This window comes from Ornithodoros turicata, chromosome 1, assembly GCF_037126465.1.
Source record: "Ornithodoros turicata isolate Travis chromosome 1, ASM3712646v1, whole genome shotgun sequence".
Taxonomy (NCBI): Eukaryota; Metazoa; Arthropoda; class Arachnida; order Ixodida; family Argasidae; genus Ornithodoros; species Ornithodoros turicata.
The window spans coordinates 98355259-98366523 of NC_088201.1; the positions used below are offsets into that span (position 1 = coordinate 98355259).

The 11265-nt window shown below is 46.1% G+C and overlaps 1 long non-coding RNA gene across 1 annotated transcript; it reads left to right on the forward strand.

Annotated features, from left to right (window-relative positions):
* The first annotated feature begins 473 nt into the window (after positions 1-473).
* Positions 474-1385, forward strand: LOC135366979 (uncharacterized). The gene is made up of 3 exons (XR_010414329.1): positions 474-516; positions 969-1098; positions 1228-1385. It is a non-coding gene; the product is annotated as an uncharacterized LOC135366979 (long non-coding RNA).
* The last annotated feature ends 9880 nt before the right edge of the window (positions 1386-11265 follow it).

An 11265-nucleotide genomic window follows, 5' to 3' on the forward strand; every position in this document is an offset into this window, starting at 1 on the left:
CGTGGCAACTGGAAAGTGGACTGGTACCAGTTCAAGCTGGACTGGCAGCATCTGGAAGTGAGGTGGTGCCAGTTCGAACTGGACCCGTTTACATATTTGGGAGGAAGTTTCGGTTTCAGTGCCAGGACAGGTTAATATGAAGATTGCAAGACGAAGTTATAAAAACGATCAGAAAGTAACTTTATTAGTAGAAATAATTATATTTCAATTTTTGGCAAAGTTCGTTAGTGTTAACGAAAGTTATTTTGGAACTCTTATATTTGTATTTTGTGCGTTCCTGCTCCCGCGTTGAATGATGCGTTTACTGTGCAACGGTCGCTTGCTTAGCAGCGTGCTTGTACGGCGATTCTTGCCCGTTATGTTCTTAGCGTGATGTGTGACATAGGCGTTGGTTTTATAATCTAAATGATTTGTCTGCAAGTTACAACAGTGCGACAGTACAATGAGCGCCAGCGGCCGGCGGATGGGTGTTATAGGATTGCAGCTTGACTACAACTGTGGAGACCGCTTTATATCGTGAGTACTATATACTTAAGTGCTTTTCCGTTGTGCACCATTTAGAAATATTACTTCCATTAGAACCTCTTCTCCTTGTTCCGCGTCACATTCGTGGCACCTGCAAATGCATGGCGTTTTACGAGTAACATCCGGTTTATGTTAACGCTACCAGCAACTTTTTTCATTCATGTTTTTGTTTTTGCTTTTTTTTTTCGTTCATTCTCGTGTTTTAGATCCTTCACACCACGGATGTTGTCGAACTAGCGTAGCGCGCCAGAGTAGTACTCATTGCCCCCGAAAGCTGGCGAATCTCTTAGTTGAAAGGTCCAACTACTGCACAACGAAAATGTTGAGAGATTCGCGTACTTTCCGGGGCCACGACCGCTCAGATTGAGTGACTGTCCAGGCACACACTACAATTACATGTTGTAATTGAATGCATATTCACTTGTGCCCTTTCAACTTTCCAGAAACCTTAAGCTGCTGGGGCTCAAAGGAAAATATCGATCCATTATGTGCTATTAAGAACATCTCAAATACTTTGTTGAATGATTCAAGATGTCCACAAGGCAGTCAAGCAAGGGACCAATCAACCATGAAGTATTATCTATTCCATGTAACTCTGTAGTTCATCTACTGCTATAATTTAATTACATTATAGTTATGCTACATGTACATTGAAATATGTGTAATGTTTGACTACAAATAAAATACAATTTTGCATTGCAGTTCTTTGGATCTGCCGTTGCTGGGAGCAGCAATCCTACAAAGGGGCACCGGTTACATACAAGCTAACCTCTGTCCGAACAGGCCGCTCTAAGTGAAGGCACTTCAACCGGTCCCAGCTCAACAATGAGGTTTGCAACCAGTTCCAGTCGAGACTGCGACTGGTTAGAAACCAGTTGGGCCAACTGGTACCAGTTGAGACTGGGACCGGCCAGAAACCAGTTGGGCCAACTGGTACCAGTTGATCGAACTGGTCCCTGTTCGATAACACAGCTCACCCAGTCCCAGTTGAACTGGTCCAGTTGCAACTGGGACTGGGCGAACTGTGTTATCGAACAGGGACCAGTTCGATCAACTGGTACCAGTTGGCTCAACTGGGACCGGTTGCAACTGGGACTGGGTGAACTGTGTTATCGAACAGGGACCAGTTGTCCCAACTGGTACCAGTTGATCTGGGACTGGCTGAACTGGTCCCTGTTCGATAACACAGTTCAACTGGTACCAGTTCAAAAAATTTTCGCCTGGGCCCGAGTCACTAATACCCCACTGGCGACCAAATCCCGTCCTAATTCCCGTCAACGCCATCAACGTGCCCCACATTGCATTCTGCAAAACTATACAGGGTGTTCGTATATATATATATATATAAGCAGGAAAAATCAGAAGACGGCAAAGAGCTTACAGGAAAACACAAAGGGGAGTTTATTAACACATATGGGGATAGGGGACGACGTTTCGGCAGTCAGCGCTGCCTTAGACGGGCGCTGCCTCCCGTCGAAGGCAGCGCTGACTGCCGAAACGTCGTCCCCTATCCCCATATGTGTTAATAAACTCCCCTTTGTGTTTTCCTGTAAGCTCTTTGTTGTCTTCTGATTTTTCCTGCTTATTTCATTCTCGTGGTCAACCGCCCTCCTAAGCTTCTAATATATATATATATATATATATATATGAATGTATAACTGAGTACAGATGGACGCGAAAACAAATAGACTACAAGTAATGAAGAGACTTGGGAGGCCGTATAAGGGTTAAAAACACTTGCTACTTTTATTACATTAATAATTAAAGGGGCGCTAGGAATAAATTTACAGTTAGGGGTCGACGTTTCGGCAGTCAGCGCTGCCTTCAACAGAACTGCAGTTCTGTTGAAGGCAGCGCTGACTGCCGAAACGTCGACCCCTAACTGTAAATTTATTCCTAGCGCCCCTTTAATTATTAATGTAATAAAAGTAGCAAGTGTTTTTAACCCTTATACGGCCTCCCAAGTCTCTTCATTACTTGTAGTCTATATATATATATATATAGAACAAATAGGTTAATATATCAGACGGCTACGAAGTTGAATAAAAGTGAAATAATAAGACTTGGACTACAGATTACAGGAACGTTAACAAAAACTAATTTATTTAATGGGCAATTTAACACATAGATTAAAAAAAAAAAAAGAATGGTCGACGTTTCGACAGTGGCACTGTCTTCGTCAGGACAAAAGAGGTACAAGGGTTGCATATTGCTTAAATAGGTTTCCTGGGTGACGTCACAATCGGTGCAAGTATGCCACGTGGCAGTTGTCTGAGTCATATTCTGGAACATTCCGCAAGGTCAAGTCCGGGTGGTGATGTCATCTTTCTTGGGGAGCCAGCTCAGGGTGAGCTGTACTGAGGCCATAGCTGAAAAGAAAACAAAGGAAAATAAAAGGAAAAAAATGGGAAAGTATATCCCATCTAGACGACCAGATTCCTTACTGTTGAAAGTACACCGGGATCTTCGTTAATGATTGATTGGAATTTGTAAATGAGGTAAGACTCGCGTTGTTCCCTGCCTCTATCGGAGCTAAAGTTTGATTGAAGAATAAAAAGGGCAACGTCATTTATTGAATGACCCGGCTGGTTGAAATGACGAGAAACAGGAAGATTTGGCTTTTTATTAACGTCCGACCGGTGGTTGTTGAACCTGATCCGAAAAGATGTTTTGGTTTGACCTACGTATTGTGCTTGACACGCGTTGCACTGAATGGCATAAATGATGTTGGATGAATTGCCGCCACGTGTGACCTACAGGCGCTCGCAAAACCTCCACGATAATCTAGTCAGCTCCAAAGTCAACCGACCAACAAGTCCGACGGCAGGCTGCCACCCGTGCAATGGCCGCAGATGTCAAATATGCAAACTAATGCGAAGTGCCCACGTGCTTAACAGCACAAATTCTAATTTCTTCGTCAAAATTCATGGTGACTTTGACTGCAATTCATCCAACGTCATTTATGCCATTCAGTGCAACGCGTGTCAAGCACAATACGTAGGTCAAACCAAAACATCTTTTCGGATCAGGTTCAACAACCACCGGTCGGACGTTAATAAAAAGCCAAATCTTCCTGTTTCTCGTCATTTCAACCAGCCGGGTCATTCAATAAATGACGTTGCCCTTTTTATTCTTCAATCAAACTTTAGCTCCGATAGAGGCAGGGAACAACGCGAGTCTTACCTCATTTACAAATTCCAATCAATCATTAACGAAGATCCCGGTGTACTTTCAACAGTAAGGAATCTGGTCGTCTAGATGGGATATACTTTCCCATTTTTTTCCTTTTATTTTCCTTTGTTTTCTTTTCAGCTATGGCCTCAGTACAGCTCACCCTGAGCTGGCTCCCCAAGAAAGATGACATCACCACCCGGACTTGACCTTGCGGAATGTTCCAGAATATGACTCAGACAACTGCCACGTGGCATACTTGCACCGATTGTGACGTCACCCAGGAAACCTATTTAAGCAATATGCAACCCTTGTACCTCTTTTGTCCTGACGAAGACAGTGCCACTGTCGAAACGTCGACCATTCTTTTTTTTTTTTTTTTTTTAATCTATGTGTTAAATTGCCCATTAAATAAATTAGTTTTTGTTAACGTTCCTGTAATCTGTAGTCCAAGTCTTATTATTTCACTTTTATATATATATATATATATAATAATGGTATTCAATAAAGATCAGAAGTGGAGACGGTGCTTCTACAGGATAAGGAATAAAAGGGGGACTTTATTAAAAACTATATATATATATATATATATATATATATATATATATATACAAAGGAAAAATAGCTAATGCTCTATGGCTGCACGTTGAGCATATGTTTACAAATTGATTGTACACTCCCAGCCGAGTACAGTTGTTTCGTCCTACTTGAGACTCGTCAGCCCGGCGTAGGGAAGTGACACGATCTTGGGTCGGCTCTGATAGTGCGTCTCGGCGAAACGTCAGTAGTAAGTACTGGACTCTCATAGTGCACAAGGCTCAACTGTCCTGAACACGATTTAATTAGCAACTACAGCCAATTCGGTCCCCCCACATTAATCAGCACCCTCCAGGGAGCCACCACACTAATTGGGGAGCATCTAACTCGTGTCCAGACCAGCTGAGCGTTGTGTACTACGAGAGTCATGAAAAAGAAAAAAATAGGTAGAAAATAAAATAGATGTATAGAAAGAGAGTGGAGAGAAACAATTTATTAAAAAATCAACGATGCCGCGGCGAACGATGCCGCTCCGCAACACCACAGTGACCAGCACCTGCCATGTTGGTAGTTGGCACCCAGCAGTTGCAGAGATCGATGACAGGTGGCCACTTAGTTGCAAGGCATCACACCAGATGGCGCCACCATCGCAGCCCTATGCGAGAAAGACAGAACAAGACACTTGCGGCAGGTAAAAATGGCAACACTGCTGAACAAGTCTAGGCATGCGAGAGAAAAGGTCTAACCGCTACTGCTAAACAGCACGGAGAAAACAGTACACATCGAGGAAAAGGCTTAAGGGGGGGGCGATCGGTTAGGCCTAACCACGGCGTCACAACACCATGCAGCTAACACAAGGCGGCAACCGCTAAACATGCGTCAACACGAACAAAAGGCTTGCTCACCGCTAAACAAGTCTAAACATGCGAGGAAAGGCTTAACACGAGCGCGGTCAAGCATCGGCAAATCACTCGTTGGTCACCGCTAAACACAGGGGCACGGCAAACATGTGAGAAAAGGAGCGCAGTAAAACAATGTGGCAAATCACTCACCTTTCCCCTGCGGCGATGGATGCGACTGCTCCATCCGAGGGGCAGGCAGAAACTGAGCGGGCGTGGGGACTGCGGAGCAACCGAGCGCACGTTTCCTCTCCGCGACAGCCAGCGAGCAACTGACTGGGGTCGCCGCGCCGCAGCAGCTACGCATGCGCGCGCGTGTGCTCCTAGCGTCCTCTGCGCCGCCCGACCGGGGCCTGTTTCGGTTTTGGCTCTCCGCTCCTCCCGCTGCGCACGCGCTCCTAGCGGCGCCGGGTGGCTTCTTCGTTTTGGTTTCGCTCTCACTTCTTTGCGCACGCTTATCTGTATAAAAGCAGCGCGCACCGCGCTCGCCTCATCATTCTGACCGATATGTGGAAAACACCATGTGTGGTTAATTCTGTGTTTCTCGTTGACGAGCAAAGACAAAAAACAAAGAACTTCACGAATTTATTCGCGGCATCGTGGAGCAAGCCTTTTAAGTCCACCACCTGGGATGGTTGCAAGCATGTCAAGAAATGTGTCAGGACAAGATGAAAACGCTCGACCGCATCTTAGTGGCGGACAGGCTGACGAAAAAGAAGTCCAACTTTAGCCTGGAGAATCTGTATTGGGAACGCAGTTCCGATCTAGAGGAGGACGATGACGTGTAAAAAAAACGACGTGTAAATAAAAGTGATGCATTTCTTCTTCGAGTCTCAGTCTCTTCTTTTTCTTCGTGCAACGTGTACGCACGCAACATGTCTTCCCCCGAACTTTTTCGTTTCTGTCATCCTTTTTGCTGTATCTTAAGCGGCCCCTCTATGTGCGGCAAATCTACTTTCATTGCTAACGTGCTGAGGAACCTGAACGACTTCCTTGAAGGTGGTGACCGATCTTTTCATTCGGGGTTGTAACCACACCAACGCGTCGACCTTCTTACTCGTTCAAAACATCTTTTTCGACAGTAGCCATTTTAGAACTATATCCTACAACGCCAGTTACGTCGTCCTGTGGCGCACCGTGCGCAGCGTGCACCAGATGGAACATTTCGGGCAACAGCTATTTGGAAGAAAAAGATTGGACTATTTTCTGGACGCATATAAACAAGCGATGTTGTAACCTCACGCTTATTTGCAATATCTTTCCAGGTGAACGTCAATATATCTACTCCCCGAAATGAATCTCCGCCCTCACCTCACTTTACTCAAAGTACTCTCCACTCTACCCCCTCCGCGCCGTCGCGATGTCTTGAGACATTCTTCCTCGTCCGACATGAAACACCTCTCCGAAATTTGCCTCAATGTATTGAACAGAAAGGTGGCTCTAGCTTCAGACATGTTCGCACGTTTGAAGAAGCACAAATGCTTCTTACGACGGCTCACCTACAAAAAGATTCGCAAGAATCCGCAACGTTTGAAGCGCTATCTCTCTCAGCAGCGAGGACAGGGTGTTCTTTCATCGGTGGTTCCTCTCCTACCTTCCGCCATGTTGAACCTTTTCGTCAATGGCCAAGAGAATTGAAGTGACCACCTCCTCCATCGGAAACATTCTTCGGAGTGAAACTCATACTGCAAGCACTGTGTCGTATGCTCAGGCAGTACGGATTTGACTCCTACGACAATAAAAACAACACGTCCGACGCTACAATTGACTTTGACTACTCGCACCTCTCTCCAGAGGTGGACGAAGAGGAAGCGGAAAGGGTTGTCTCGGAATTAAAGAAGGTTCTTTCCTGGGATCACGAGGGTTGTGTCTCCGTGTCGGGCAAGCCCATCAGGCACTCCTCCGTTTACGAACTCATCAATTATTTGTTGCAACGTAAGATAGGAAAGAAATCTTCCTGGTTTCCCAAAGTCTCGAAACTATTGCGCCTGATTTCTCTGCCCTAATCTCGCGAGCCTTAATAGCCGCAGCAGCAGGCCTCCATTGCGTGGACGACTTATGGAGGGATATGAGAGACCAGTGGATGGTTTGGGTGGCGTGGACCGCTACAGAAATGCGCATCACTTGAGCAAAAAGAAGGTTCTCGCCATTCTGAAAAAGCTGGATGCCTACACACTTCACGATCCGGTCAGAAGAAAGTTTAATAGGAGACGCATCATCGTGCTCAAGATCAACGACGTGTGGCAAATGGACCTTGCCGACGTTTCAAAATACAAGAGATTCAACAGCGGCTACCGCTACATTCTCGTGGCGATCGATTCCCTCTCCCGCTTTCTGTGCACCCTCCCACTAAGGACGAAGCGCCCCGCCGAAATGAAAAGGGCCATGATAAGACTTTTTCGGGGGAGGTAACACACCTCACGCATCTTTTACGACAGAGGAGGGGAATTCTACAACAAGATCGTCAAGGAGTACCTGTCACAAAAGAACGTCCACATGTGTTCCACCTTCTCTCCAGTAATCAAAGCATCGCAGGCAGAACGTGTGATACGCATTTACGCAGAAAAGGTCTTCATAAGATCTCGGAAGGGGGTTGGTCACCTATGATTTTCACCGTCTCCCGCCTGAGAGACACCTCCCCTCCCGTCATGCACCTGGAAGATTACCGGGGTAAGGAAGTGGACGGATCTTTCTACCTGGAGGAAGTACTCGTCGTAACCGGAGACGTCAATCAGCCTTGGCCAGTAACGAAAGTGCTGAGAAAGAAGCAAGTGAACGGTCAGAGCTTCTCCTTGGTTCGCTGGTTCGGTTACGACAAAGAACACAACAGTTGGGTTCCGAGCAGCGACGTCGTCAAGATTGGAAAATGACATCAGACATCTACGTCCACCTGCTCTCGAGCGCCAGCATGGATCAGTTTCCCTCGAATAAACTTGAATGCTTGACCGCGCTCGTGTTAAGCCTTTCCTCGCATGGTAGATTTCGATAGTCCGCTTCATCTCTAGAATCGCTATAAAGTTGGTCTGATGGATTTCAGCATAAGGAACGATTTTTTAAATATCGGGTACGAAAGGCAAGATGCGAAAATCGAAGTTTCTTTCGAGGACACGGTCGAAGCCGGGAGAACTTTTCGTGTCACCTCGGATCTGGAGAGGGATTTGGGAAAAGCCCTTTCGGAATTTAACGTTCCTTTCGCGTACAATAAATAGCGATACGACTTCGTCTTACCCGTGGACGTGAAAGCCGTGGAATGGACCCTTGCTCGAACGTAACACACTCAACAAGTATTTCCAGACGCACAACCTGGATGCCTCGCTAGAATTCACGAATAACGTCTACGCTCTGAAAACGCCGAAAGGGTTGCACGTACCGGAACCCTTTGTCAAGCTGCTACATCTCACACCCGTCGACGGACACGGAAAAACGCTACGCGTCTCTCCCCCCGTAGTGCGCCAATTTTCTTTCACGATCAAGACAAAAATTCTTCAATCTTTGCAAGTACATCTGCCTCCTGGCTATTATGCGACTCCGCAAGCACTTCTGGATGCGATTAACCAGCGCGTAGGGCGCCTCCACCTCAAGACTTTCCGAGTACCTGGCCGTGCTTTTGGGCTCCGAATCACGTACCGTGTTCACGGGGGAGGAGGATGCCATGAGCTCCGTCGAGGTACTCCTGGAACCCCCGTTTCACAACATAATCGTCTACACGGATATCGTGGAACCCACGTACGTGAGGAGCGAGAAAAAAACGATATTGCAAATACTACCCTTTTATTACGAGAAAGACAAGCACGTCGTCACCTACACATTAGATAACATCCAGTATTTTAAAGGTAGAACCAATTTAACGTTGCATTTCAAATATGTACTGTAATTCCCCCAAAACAATTCCCGTGTACACGGGACCCCTTTTTCCAACGAGGGGACGGTGTGTTGACCAACATATCCAAGTTTATCGTTCCCATCTGGCAGCAAATAAAACCGATCGCCAAGAGAACGTTGAAGCACTTGGCGCAAAATTTGGCTGATGGCGAAGGAATATCGCGCGCAGTAAAAAAGACGGCCAGAGCAACGGGGAGAGACGTGCTGGATTCCATGGAGGGCTCTGGAAACAACAACAACAATAACAATGGAAAGTAAAAGACAACAAAAGGCGCCGGCACACGACGCACCTGCAGATTTCTTTGGTACGCCGTGAAGGTCACACATCCGCTGCGCGCTCCGTCCATCATGACGTCAACGAAACGAAAAATACAGACGCAACGGTCACCGCATAGCTTTACAAGTGACGTGATGATATTCGAACCCTTTTCATTCAATACGGTGTGGAAGATACTCCGTACCAACTGTTTTATCCGGTCAGCGGGGTAAATAATTCCGTGATCGAATTTTCTATTCAAAATTTACAAAGGGTACACTTGGATCTCTACGGTAGCTTCGTGTCTTTTACCGCGCGCATTGTTCGCGACGACGGGAAAGAAATGAACGAGAAAGATGTCGTTTTCCCAATAAACCATCTGTTGAGCGGCATGTTTACGACGGTCACTGTTTATGCGAACAACAACTCCGACAACACGTATCGTTTTGGGGACGTCCTAAACAGATCCCAATGTCGCTGACTCGATTGAGGGATCCGTGGGGATGCCTTCAGAACTTATACTTGCTACGTCGAGCAACGAGGTCCGGAAAACGTCCCCATGGGAGCATGTCAGAGACCTCTGTACGAGTGGAGGGAGAACTGATTCACGGCAATGAGAGGAGGAGGGCGAGACTGCTGACTGCGCGGTTCAATTTTCAACGGTCTTCGTGCGATCGCATGTGCTCCAGCGAGGCCTTGTCAATGTTGCTGCCAACGGCGTTATATCAATGAATTGTAAGTATACTTTTGATGTGTTATTCGGAATCGATAGTGAAGCTTGCTGTTAGTTTGAAAACATGCAAAGTGTTGTAATGCTCAAACGCATTTTTCTTCGTTTAACTTCGGTTTAGGAACATCGTGAGCTACTCCTCGATCAAAGTGTGTTCATCATGAGACGCAGCAAACGAACATCAAGGCGAACACTTCATCGTCATGTGAGCCAAGCTGTAGTGGGAAGCTATTGCGTGATAAACTGAAGGAGCATCATATGACTGTCGCAACGATGGTGACGCCGGCAGTGAAACGCGTTCGATGTTTGTGGGCCAGTCAAGCGAACCGCTTTCGATGTTGGTGAACACTCCTAGTGATCATGAGCCACGTCCCGTGTTGGTAGATCAAACTCTTGGCGACCACGGGAGCAGTGATGTGGATGAGGTTCGTGACATTGACGGTGCGAACTTGACTGAATCGCGGCCTTCCCACCCGGAGGAAGCACTTCCAAAACTGACTGCAATTTTCGTACCTGAAGCATCATGTGTGCTTCAATATGTGGCTACCTACACTTCTTACGTTTTACAAGTCAGTATTTTTTCACTTTTCACCTTTTTTTTTCACCTTTCACCTTTCATGTGTTGTACATGCAGATAAGTGCACAGTGCTTGGAACTTTGATACATCTCATTGTCTTATTGGAACCTGCCATCGCCTAAGTACCATCATTTATTCACTCACACACTGTTGCGAGAAGAACGATACCTGGTCGCCGCATCTCATCAACATGCTCAGGCGAAGTCAGTCTTTTTCATTGGAGTTTGTCTTAGTGTTTGAATGCCAGGGTATTATGAAAGGTCGTATTTTCTGTTTGTTTTTACAGATTGTTTTGTGGGTACCTTGTAGTGTGTTGCAGTCTTTGGTGCCATGATATTTTTATGGTCATTTTTATTTTTATTCAACACGGATATCACAAAGTTCAGGTGACATAGAGAAAGGAACACTCTCTAGCCAGTTCTTTCATAAGGTGATATGCCCAGCGATTAATTTTTAGGTAATTAGGTTATGTTTTAAGCTTTCTCTTTTTACTGTGCTGCATGTTTGATAAACATTTTGGAGCATCTCCCTTCCAGCACCCAGACAACAAAACGTCATCCCACAAACGGCCCAGGGATATTCCTCTATGGATATTCAATATCCCCCCTGCATTCCAGAAATGTCCGTGGGTTGGCATATGCATGTCCCAGTGGTAGCCCTTTGGACATTCCCAGCAATATCCCACGAA